Here is a 13,003-nt window from a genome sequence, read left to right on the forward strand (position 1 = left end):
TTGGTGCGCCGTATCAGTTGTTATGTATAGAGTGCTTGGGGGGCCCCATTGTAAAACTTGCATTGGGGCCCACAGCTCCTTAGCTACGCCACTGCCTCTGGCAAAGCAGGTAGTTTCAGCGGCAGTCGCATCGGTAATGGCCAGCGATATCAGGACAAGCGACGAACGTGGCGAAGCCCCCGACGCCGCCACCTAATGTATAAATCTGCCCCCCCCCCCATATGCGCATTTATACATAATCTGTCCTGCGTCAACCATCTGTCTTTCGGGTTTTCCTCTTCCATTTGCGCCTCATACACCGCTGGCGTATAGCACGTGCTGCGTTTGAAGTCACACAAGCGGCACGTGCTATACGCCACCAGTAGCATGTGAGGCGCAAATAAACGAGGAAGAACCAGAAAGTGGATAGGCACCAAGCGGTGGGCGACACAGTACAGGTAATGTATAAATGCACACACGGGGGAACATTTATACACTAGTGGGCAGCACTGAGGCGGCCGATTCCTTAGAGATTGCATGCTGAAATTGATCAGGGATCAGTCTGCGGTGTATGGTCAGCTGACAGATCTATCTCTGATCAGATTCAATCAGAGAGAGATTTGCCTCTTGGTTGAATCTTCCCAGCATCCCTAGATGTTTGGCTACCTTTACTGTAAATGACAGCTGCATAGAAATAAAGTCATTTATAGTGCATTTTATTTTGCAACACACGTACATCTTATATGTATGTGTGCACATGTATTTTAAATGTTACAGTTTTTTTTAATCATAGTCATAGTGGTAATGGTAAAGAATACTTTATCAATCTATTGGCTGTGTGATCATTGATGTGGTTTACATCCATACTATTCATCAGCATTGCTTCAATGGTAATATTGATTGGCACAAGACTTGCAAGTTGTACACACTGTGGTTTATAATTAAGCACTTGCTGTGCTGGAACTGTTTTGAATCTGACAACCTGACCAACATGAACATTATTTCCACCTTATGGGATTGGCAAAGGCAATTATTCATGCAATTTATTGAACTTGTCTTCCTTATTTATTTATTTATTGTATTTATAAAGCGCCAACATATTACGCAGCGCTTTAAATAACCTGCAGGTCCAATAGGGTTAAGGTCTTCTACCTTTTGGCATTAGCCATGTCTTTTCTTCTGTAACATGTTGATTGATTGCTGATAGGTTTAAACGAAACCAGAGACGAACAAATCTGAAAGATGTATACATACCTGGGGCTTCCTCCAGCCCCATCTGCACGGATCGCTGCCTTGCCACCGTCCTCAGTCTTCTCCAACTCCGGAACCGGGACCCGTAACTTTGGCCACTCGCAGCCAGTCAGAGCATGCGCAGTGCGCTCTCTCCATCTTTCTCCAGCGGAGAACAGTACTGAACATGCTCAGACTGGCCGTGACTGGTTGAAGTTACAGGTCCCGGTACAGGAGCTGGAAAAGGCTGAGGATGGCGGCGTGGGAGCGATCCATGCGAATGGGGCCCCAGGTATGTATAAAACTTTTATGTTATCTCGTGTCTGGTACACTTTAACAGAAAGAACCTGAGGTGAAAGACATGTGGTGGCTGACAAATGTATTTCCTTTTAAGCCCTTTTTATACTTATACACTTCTATTTAAGTCTCGTTACCCTTTCTGCACGCAGGGTAACACAACAGCAATGAAAGTGTATGGGGCCCAGTACACTTTCCGCATCCTGTTGCGCTGGAAGCTGACCTGCCCCAAACCGACTTTTACGTCATGTTAAGTATGTTCAACATAGAAATTTTAAATTTGTTGGCGGCTGTGGTGTGGCGTGCATGTGCATGGCGTCCAAGGAGTACGTCACTGGGCAAGGGGGGAAGGGCGTTCAGGGGCGCGTGAGTGCTGTATGGGGGGGGGGGGGCACGATGCTATGCATATGACTTACGCTACAATGGCTACATGAAGAAGCGCGAGATACCTTGTAGGAGCACGCATACTTTTAAAAGAAGCACTCGTAACTTAGTACCGCATGCTATGCAACACTACCACACGTAGCGTTCGAGTGCTGTATTTAAAGGGAACCAAAGATGTACCCTAGATGAAAAAGAAGTTATACATACCTGGGGCTTCCTCCAGCCCCATACGCGCTGATCGATCCCACGCCGCAGTCCTCCACTGTCTGCATCTACGAGAACGGGCTCCCATCGCTGACGTCATCTACGCAGGAGAAGTGCGCCCTCTATGTATCTCTCCATACACTGCTGCAGAGATACGCAAAGAGCGCATTTCTGCTACGCTTAGACTTGCTCCGACTGACGTAACAACGGGGAGCCGGTTCTCGTAGCTGCGGGCAGAGGAGGATGGCGGCGTGGGATCGATCAGCGCGTATGGGGCTGAAGGAAGCCCCAGGTATGTATACAATCTTTATTTTTTTTCATCTCTGGTTCCCTGTAAGTCCCGATGTTGCCTTTTAATTTGCGCTGTTGTAGCAGCCTGAGTTCATGAGTACTAAAGCCAGTACAAAACATAGCTGGTTTCCCAGAATGCTTTTGGAGGGAGAATTACACATAATAAACAGCCTAGGTTAAGCTTCAGTGGGAGGGCGGGGCTGCATACCAATATGTAGCTGTAGGAAGTGTTTCTGGTGCTAAAATTAGGATATTTCATGCAAAAGTGGGTATCCTAAGAAATTTTACTGCATTCACCTATTTGTTACAGTTCCTCTTTAATAAAATTCCCACTTGCCATTTCCTGCCAAGAACGTTCTTGTTCAATCCATTTTATTCAAGGAATTTTCAATAACAAAGTTAGCCATTACAGTGGCATAGAACATAATGCGAAATGCCATGAGATGGCTAAATCAGGGCCGGATTTACCATAAGGCACTCTAGGCACATGCCTGTAGGCGCCTGATGATAGAAAGGCGTCTCACTCTGCTTCTCAAGCGCCTCCCTCCCTCCATCCCTATGCAGAGTTCTGTGCGGAGTGTAAATGAGAGATAACTCACCCAGCTCTCGGCAGTCCACTGATAAGATCTACGTAATAGAGAGGGTACCTCTGGCTGCCTAATACTAAGGGGCACTTGGCTGTAGCTACCTATAATGGGCAAAAGAAGTAAGGGAGAAGTGACAGTTGGGCCAACCAGCAAAATTGCAGTGCAGTTTTTGTTAGGGGGTTGTAGGTTCATGGAGGGTGAAGTCTTGGGTGCCAAGGCATCTGTGCCTATAGGCTCCTGTGATGTAAATCCGAGCCTTGGATAAATATTGACTAAACATGACTGGAAATCTATGTAAATCTGAGCATTAAGAGTACCCTTTCTATGTTTTGTCCATTGTTTAGTGGACTTTTCCCATCCAGATGTTACTGCGCTGCATTACAGGCCCAGCTACAGAGCACAGACTGGCAGAGCCGGGACAAGGTCCTCCAGCACCCAAGGCTCAGACACCAAAGTGCGCCCCTCCATCCCTCCCACCCCAGCCATCACACGCAGATTGCTATTAGCCTAAGAGGCGCCCCAACCCCCAACACCTTAAAGGGGAACTGAAGAGAGAGGTATATGGAGGCTGCCATGTTTATTTCAATTTAAGCAATACCAGTTGCCTGGCAGCCCTGCTGATTCTCTGCCTCTAATACTATTAGCCATAGCCCCTGAACAAGCATGCAGCAGATCAGGTGTTTCAGACTTTAAAGTCAGATCTGACAAGACTAGCTGCATGCTTGTTTCTGGTGTTATTCAGATACTACTGCAGAGAAATAGACCAGCAGGGCTGCCAGGCAACTGGTATAGCTTAAAAGGAAATAAATATGGCAGCCTCCGTATACCTCTTACTTCAGTTCCCCTTTAATCTCTAGTCATCTGGCTTGCAGTCACTGCCATCTATTCCCGTCTCTTATTTCTCTCTGCTTCAAACACAATAGGGGAATGATAGCTGAGTGAGTTGTGTGCCCCTCCTACACTGCGCCCTGAGGCTGGAGCCTCTCTTGCCTCTGCCTCAGCCCGGCCCTGTAGACTGGTATGTCTGTATAATACTAGTACTTATAGTTCTTCAACTGTGATATAACTGATCTTTTAAGGAGGGATGAATTAAGACAATATTGGGCCCTAGCAGAAAAGGATGAAGATAAAATGGGCTCCAAGGCAAGATAGTAGTTTTTGTCCACTGCTGATGGTCACCTGGCTTTTTTTCAATAAGATGTGGTGGGGATTATGATCCAGCAGGCCCTTAGACTCTCTCCAGGCCCTAGGCATCTGCCTAGGTTTGTCTTGTGGATGATCTGGCTCTGGGTCCTTAGACAAGATAGCAGCTTTGGCTCCCCATTTGGTAAGATGAGGTGGGGACAGAAGCTCAGATGGGGAACTTAACAGGGTCAGGTATGAGCACAGCCCTGTGCCGTGCTGTGTGGTGTGAATGCTTCACTTTCCCCTTCATTAGCAATGTCGGCTGTCCTCATTATTATCTGTATCCAAACTGCTCCTGATCGATCCCGTTGTCGAGCGAGAGCAGATTGGACAATTAGGAAATAATTGTCAGATCCTGTCAGTCGGACGGGAAACTGCATTATGTGTACTCAGCATGATGTCCTACCATATTATTATATTGTAAGGTGCGTGGCTGAGGGAGACCTTTCAGGAATCCCTCCCTTGAAAATCCTGGGTTTGCGCCTGCTTATGGGTGGCAGACAGGACACTGAACTGTTTGACAAGGGCAGATCAGCCGTCTATCTGAAAGAGGCCTACTTCTGCACAGGATTAATATTTTCCCATATTTGTCTATGGCTCATTGCTGCACTAGCATTGCTTGGCAATGGCTGGCGGTACCTACAGTGCTCTGAACTGAACTGTGACTGAAATTGCTGAGGCAAAGCGTAAAATACATATTTTTGTGCGTTTGATAAGGTACCTATGGCTTCCAGCCCCTTTTACACATCCATGTACATCGCCTAAGGCTATTTACTGTGGCCTACTAATATATGCAGGATATGATTGCATGGTTGGCTTTCTGCGCCGGTGCACAATTTGTCAATGCGTGAGCTGGTTTAATCGTTTTTTAATGTAAGTTGTGTACTGTATTTCCATAGTGCTTGCCGCCTGCCAGTCTCCCGGCTAGATATGTTGTAAATGTTTCTTTTTTACAGGTAGAAATAATTATTTGTAGAATTTGACTCTATAGGGAAGGTACTGTGAGCATTTTCTGACTTGTCATATTTATTTCTTAAAGCAGTAGGATCAGCCATACTATGCCAGGGAAAAAAACACATATATAAGTAGATAAATACTTGATCTAATTACATAACACATGTATTGTACTGTCCACGTTTTGATTTCAGTGAATGTTATATAGTAAATGACGAGAATTCTGTTCCTGGTGGGAACCATGTCTTTTGCCCACAGTTAAGGCTAACTCGTGATGTCATTTCTGCCCTTTACTTTTTTTCTTGTCTCCTCCAATCACTGAGTCACCTCAGCCTTGCTTGTAAACACAAGTGAGTAGGGAATTAGGTTTCAGATAAGAAGCTGGCAGGGAAATAAAGGGAAGAGGAGGAATAGATTATAGATAAAAAGAACCCCCAGCATGCAATTCTTTGGCACGACTACTAAAGGGCCAGTGCTCCTTAAGTATGTGATAACTCCAAATCATAACAGCAGAAAAGGTATTAAAAGTTTTGAATGCAGGATTAGCATCTTTATCACTTAATACACTCAGACCAGTTGCTGTTGAAATTTGATTTTTATGGTGACGATACCGCTTTAAAGTAAACCTGTGACAAAAGGAGGGAACATTTTTATACATACCTGGGGCTTCCTCCAGCCCCCTCCAGGCAGATCGCTCCATTGCCACGGTCTAAACCCTCCTGAATCCTTCAGTGGTCATTTTCAGCCAGTCAGGGCCAGTCGGCATAGGCCCAGTGCGGCCGCATGTGCCCACCACACGCCGGGAGCGATCTATGCCTGCACAGTAATACCGCGCAGTCGCAGAACACTCCCATCCGAAAAGAACGGGCTGCTATTGGGGGATCCAAGAGGCTTTGGATGGTGACACCATGTTATTTTTTTCACTAGCCGTGCAGGTGCAGGGTGGGGGGCATTTGTAAGTTACTACCCTTCCAAACGTGCTGTGTTGATTGGTTACACTTGTTAGGGGGTGTTAGGGGTGGGGCTATAATGTGCACACATTTTCACTGGTGGGCTCCATGGTTTGAAGTTACACCATTGAGGCTTGGAGCACACATAATATAGCGTAAAAGGCTGCGTTTTATGTCATGTTCTATGTAAATGTTGTGTGCATTTTTTGAGCATTTTTACTGCATTTTTGCTGCGTTTGCTATGCGTTTTTTCATGCGTTTTGCGTGCATTTTAATACTTTTGCGGTTCACATATACAAAATGCATATGCATTTTGTATGCATTTTCCATAAGTTTTTATATTTCCATGTATGCAAATCACTAGGAAGACAACAGGAAGTGGAAATAAAGCAGAATTTTTTTTCTAGGAAAAACGCATAGAAAACGCATGAAACGCATACCATTGCGTTCCCCTTGACTTTCATTATGTGCGTTTTTCATGCGTCTATGAATATTATGCAACAAAAGCCAGCGTTTTTGAAAACGCATAGAAAATGCATGCGCATTTTATATACATTTTCCCTGCGGCCCATAGACTTCCATTAGCGGCAAAAACGCAGCGGTTCCGCAATGCTAGCGTTTCTGCTATGTGTGCACCAAGCCGCAATCAGACTGCTCACTGGGTTATAATTACAATGATTGCTGCTAAAACGTCAGCAAATAATGGCAGAGGTGATATTTTTGGAAACCGATGATCATTAATAAAAGTCTTGAGCATTTGATTGCCACTATTATAAATAAGGCGATCTGAAAACCACCATTATTTCTGCAGAGAAACTGGGAATTCTGTCTTGATCAGGTGATCGCTGGCTTTATAAATAGGTCCCTGGGTGTGTTACGCCTCCTGCCTCATTCATATGTACAGTTTCTTCCAGGGAAAGACAAGGCGGCACATGGGAAACATTTGCTGCTAACTTCTGGAGGACAAAAACAAATGTAAAAGTTATAAATTGCAGGCGAGGAGCTGCAAATATAAATTAAGAACAGAGATCAGGCCATTACTCTCCTTTGTCGGAGCAGTTGGACCCCAGCCAGGATGAGCCAGAGGCTCTCCTTAGTAGATGGATGGAGAATGATTGCAGTTTATTTGTCAGATTTACTGCATGGAGACAGAATCTGAGCCACAGCTAAGATATCGCCTCCCCATCTTTGAAATGTATCAGTAATATTATCCAATCCCTAATTATCTTACATCCTCTCATAGAGTTTCAGACTACCAAGCAAGCTCGTGGTGAACCAGAACTCCTAGGAGTGTGTAAGGGGCAGGGCAGTTTCTAGGCTAAATTGCGCCCAAGGCAAGGGTGTAAAAATTGCTGCCCCCCCCCCCATGTGGAGACAGGTATAGGTGCCCCCAGTATAGGTAGCCAGCTATAGGTAACCCCCCCAGTATAGGTGGCCCGTATAGGTTAGCTAGGTAGATGCCTCCAGCATAGGTAGCCAGTATAGTTGCCCCCAGTATAGGTTGGATAGGTAGGTGCCCGCAGTACAGGTTTGATACTGTAGGTAGGTGCATGCAATATAGGTTAGATAGGTAGGTGTCCGCAGTATAGGTTAGATAGGTAGTTGCACGTAGTATAGGTTAGATAGGTAGGAGCCCCCAGTATCTGTAGCAATCATGGGCGGCAGGAGCGGGCACAGCGGAGCTTCAACTCACCTTCCTCGATCCCCGCACGCACGCAGCCTCTATCTTTTTCCTGTCCCAGTCCATCGCATTGGTAAGAGCGCCCCCATGTGATGACACGCGGTTACATCATCATAGCTGGCGCTGTTACCAATGTGATGGATGCCTCAGGCAGGAAGAAGATAGAGGCTACGTGCTTGCAGGTATCGAGGAAGGTGAGTTGAAACTCCGCTATGCCCGCTATCCCCGCTGCTGCGCACACACGGCTTTGCACGGCTGTAGAAATGGGCCTGGTAAGGGGCTTCAATGGACCAAAAAAGCCCTGTTACTAAAATGAATGCAATCGAACCATGAGCTTGCTGGGTACTCTGTAACTCTGGGTGTTTCAAGTCCTACCCTATAGAGTCACATTAATCCATGTCATGCACTGATGAGGATCAACCAATCTGAAACAGTCTGTATGCACGTTGGATTAGTGTGGCTCTGTACAATTAACAAGCTGATACATCATTGCATTCCAGCGGTTCTGGGGGTGTGTTTAGCTTTCAGGGAGAACAAATGGATGAATTGAATATTTCAGCAGTGATGCACTGGGAGACACCTCAGAGCTCACTCCAACCTGAATAATCGCAAACGTTGTTATCCTCTCATGGAGTAACAGGGAATGCAGAAAAAGGGATTTAAAATAAGGAGATGAAAATTAAATTTGATCGTCACACTGTTTAAAGTGTCTAGCAACCCTGAGGATGACTGTAACCCGAGAGGAACATCAAATAAGGCTACTTCTACCATGTGAAGATGAAGACACAGCCGAGGGAAACCCCCAGGCATTTCCAAGACGTGGGCTTACATGACCTTCCTACTGGAGGACATAATGAAGCTGATCCCTGAAGACTACATCTCTGGGATTTGAGGATTAATCACACCAGCAGAGATAAAACAGAAGCAAACATTCCCTTTTTCACTGATACTTTTATGAAGGTGAGGAACTTGTGCGGAAAAACAAAATATCTTCTACCGGATAGCAGCCGCACTGCGCCTGCAGGAGCACGACTGCAGTTGCATAGTAAGCCGGTGCAGCTTGTGCTTGTATGGCTTGAAGAGAGGATGATCGCGAGCTTGGAATCTGAGAAGAGCTTCATGGAATCATTTGGGGGGGTTGGGCTCGTCAATGGTGGACCAGAGTATGGCATGGGAAGCCTCTACAGGATCCAGAGACTCCCCTATTCTTAGGTAAGTATTTGACTTTTGACTCAATGTTTGCCTTGGTTACACTTTCAAACCATTTAAAATAGGAAGTAACGGTGGACTCTTCAAGCGTGAGCGCAGCCTTTGCAATCATGGCCGCATCTGCGCACTAAGCCCGAACCGCTTATGCATGAGCACTCCATGCTGCTGCACAGTCGCCAAAGTGCTCATGCGGGTGCAGTGTGGCCAAACTCGTGCAGGAAAAGGAACATGCCCGCAAGGTTCAGGAGGGTCCCGGGGCAGCGGTGGAGATCCGGAGGACGGCGGAGGAAGCCTACTTACTTAGGTAAGTATTTGATTTTTTACCCAAGGTTTCTTTAAAGTGATTTATACTCATTGGTACATCTGTTATCTTCTACTGATCTTGTTTGCCTCCCCTGGTGGAAGTTTGCTACCCATTTTCACCCCAAAGAGAGCGACTTCTTAACCCGAGTGCGGTCAGGTTTATTCTCCCCACCTGCCTTTCCAGTGGTCACCCAAATTTGTGAGTATAACCCTTTACATTTCTCTTTGTCCATCTTGGGAACTTGGATATGCTACAATATACTTACTCTTGGCTTCACTTTTCTTTTTGTTTGCTGAGATTCTTTTCCAACCTGTCTCCTTCATCCTTTAAACCTGTAAAGGCAAGGTCCTCCTTGAATTGTTTCTGGTCTTTATAGTTCTGGTCCTTCCAAAAAATATGTAGTCATTCCCTGTGGTGGTTATCGTTATTTAACAATAAGCTATAATAGTTATTAAACATTGTCTACCGTTTAGCTATAAAACATTATCAGCCAGATGACAGAGGCTACAAATATAAATGCCGGGGCTCTGCCACTGCCACGAAAGTACTTTCTTACCCTGTGCATGATGCTCCCGGCTGGTGGCTGGCAGGCAGTGCCCACAGTCTAGTTGTGCTGGAAGTGGTCAGGCAGCCAATCCTGTGTGGGTGACCACCCAGCACACTGCTGCCTGCGTGGCATTCCGGCTCCTGCTGCTGCACTCTCCTCCTACCAGCATCATCCACGCGCTGTGCCAACCATCCTCTTCCCAAGGTCTGCTTTTCCTAGACGGCAGAGGTGGCAGGGCTAACATGCCCGCTCTCCACCCGTCCACTCCTCTCTCTTCCCTCCTGCTGCTTATTTTGAAAGTTGAGAAGCCACCACATACAAGGAAATTGTGTCAGTGGATGAGCCAGCAGCCGAAGAAACCCTCCTCACGGTGGGTTAATTAACGTTGAAGACAGTAAAATGATAATTAGCGATATGCCGCTTAACAATTTAACCTTTCAATTACTTTTTCGTCTGTGCACCATAATTAAACATTGAAATTGCTAAATAACATTAAGGCTATGTTTTCAATGCGGAGCCATTTTTAAACATCGGAACTATGCACCATTTTTCTCTGACCCCGGTTGGGGGATGGTGAACCCTTTAAAATGTTCTATACTGTTATATAACGATGACCTAAAACTTCTGATTTTCAAACACATCCTAAATGTAACAGAATAAAATCTGGTTAAACAAATGAAACAAAAATTATTATATATGGTCATACATTTATTGAAAAAAAAAAAAACTGAAGCTGATGAGAGAAGAAAGTGGAACAGTTTTAAGGTGATTTGCAACAGTTACTGGACACAACACCTAAAGCACCATCTGCACGATACGTTTCTTTGTGCGATTCAATTACGATTCTATTTACGATCTGATAAAATCCGACATGTCCGATCGGGATTCGATTCGATTCAATTCGATTTTCCATTGCAAAACCATGGCAAATCGAATTGAATCCAATCAAATCCCGATTGGACATGTCGGATTTAATCGGATCACAAAGAGAATCGTAATCGAATTGCAAAAAGAATCGTATCGTGTAGATTGGGCTTTAGAAAGACATTACATACTCGTAGGTGACTGGAATGCTAAAGTTAGCAGAGAAAAAACAAAAACAAACAATAAAGGGGTACACACTATAAAAAGGTTGAGAATTACTGGTCTACACTCTAGAAAGTTTCACTCTGACATTTTCCATCTTGATTGAAAGACTCTCCATGTTTATCTATTTCTGTGAAAAGAGCTCTGCAGTGGAAATATTTTTTGGACAATTTCTATTTGAAAGGTCAAATAAAATAACACGTTTCCACCAATATATTACAGCCATAAACACTTTTGGGACTGCTTTGGCTGTTTTTAACTTTGTATTAGTTCTAGATTTATATGCTATGTGAGTTTTAAAGAAAACGTTTACTTAAAGAGAACCCGAGGTGTGTTTAAAGAATGTTCTCTGCATACAGAGGCTGGATCTGCCTATACAGCCCAGCCTCTGTTGCTATCCCAAACCCCCCTAAGGTCCCCCTGCACTCTGCAATCCCTTATAAATCACAGCCGTGCTGTGAGGCTGTGTTTACATCTGTAGTGTCAGTCTCAGCTGCTCCCCCGCCTCCTGCATAGCTCCGGTCCCTGCCCCGGTCCCTTCCCTCCAATCAGCAGGGAGGGAAGGGATGCAGGCGGGGACTGGAGGTCTGCAGGAGGCGGGGAGAGCAGCAGACTGACACTATAGAGATAAACACAGCCAGCTCTGACAAGCTGTTTGTCAGCAGCGTGGCTGTGATTTATGAGGGATTGCAGAGTGCAGGGGGACCTTAGGGGGGTTTGGGATAGCAACAGAGGCTGGGCTGTATAGGCAGATCCAGCCTCTGTATGCAGATAATATTCTTCAAACCCACCTCGGGTTCTCTTTAAGGCTTGCATAAAATGAATGTGATTTTATCTTAGTCTTTAGCTAAAAGTCACGGGGTATTTTAGCACTAAATATTGGTAAAATGTCCTTGCACATAGAGCGTACACTTACTTCGTACACATTGGGCATGATTCACAAAGCTTTTTCACCTGTTTTCCTGTTTTCACCTTATCTGTTACTTTTTTAAGCTCCCACAGAGCAAGAATATAATATAATTAAGGTAAGAAAAGTAATATTAAAATGAAGTTAATCAGGAAAAACTAACTTTGAGAGATTATTTTGCTTGTAAATTTGCTGAAAGGTTACTTTTATTAATTAGGTGATAAAAAAAGTCATTTATAAGGCCCCATACATTGAGAAAGGCCGTGATTGGTCGAAACATGCCAGTGGGCGGAGCTATAGGATGCCGAACTTCTCCTGCCTACGGACCCTTGTTGATTCCCGCTGACTAGCCACGTGGGTGCAGGTAGATCACGGGACGAAGGCGCACATCCATGAAAGGGGATCCCCTTGCCTCACACAGCTGACTGAGGCATCCACAGGTTGTGAGTACTTGTACAGGACTTGCAGGGTGGCTGTTTTGAGTTGCGGCGCCGGTGGGTGGAAGTCCAAGCACTCATAGCTAGCCTTCCTTTACCTATGTCGCTGTATTACTTGTGCTGCAGCATCACCTCAGTGCCTGACAACAGACTGCAATTTTTTATGCTGACATTAGGCTGGATGCTTAAAGGGACACGATGGCGAAAAATTGTAAAATTTAACGTATGTGCAAACATATACAAATAAGAAGTACGTTTTTTTCCAGAGTAAAATGAGCCATAAATTACTTTTCTCCTATGTTGCTGTCACTTACAGTACTGCAGGTAGTAGAAATCTGACAGAAGCGACAGGTTTGGGACTAGTCCATCTCTTCATGGGGGATTCTCAGGGATCTATTTATTTTCAAAAGCACTTACTAAATGGCAGTTGCTCTGTCCAACTGACAAAAAACTGTTTCACGGGCAGGGAGGCTGGCCAGCATCATTGTTTAAATCATTTTTAAAGAGAACCTGTACTGAGTAAAAATATTTAAAATAAACACATGAGGTAACTTCAAATGAACATTGCATAGTTACCTTGCCCTCAGTTCCTCTCAGAAGTGCTCCATTTTCTTCTGACAATAATCCCTTCCAGTTCTGACAATATTTTGTCAGATCTGAAATATATCAGTTGCTGTCAGTAAAATATCAGTTGCTGTCAGTTACAGCTGAGAGGAAAACTGATGTACCAGGCAATGTCCATGTTTCCCTATGGCTCAAGTGGGCGATGTT

Source organism: Hyperolius riggenbachi, chromosome 9 (assembly GCF_040937935.1).
Source record: "Hyperolius riggenbachi isolate aHypRig1 chromosome 9, aHypRig1.pri, whole genome shotgun sequence".
Lineage (NCBI taxonomy): Eukaryota > Metazoa > Chordata > Amphibia > Anura > Hyperoliidae > Hyperolius > Hyperolius riggenbachi.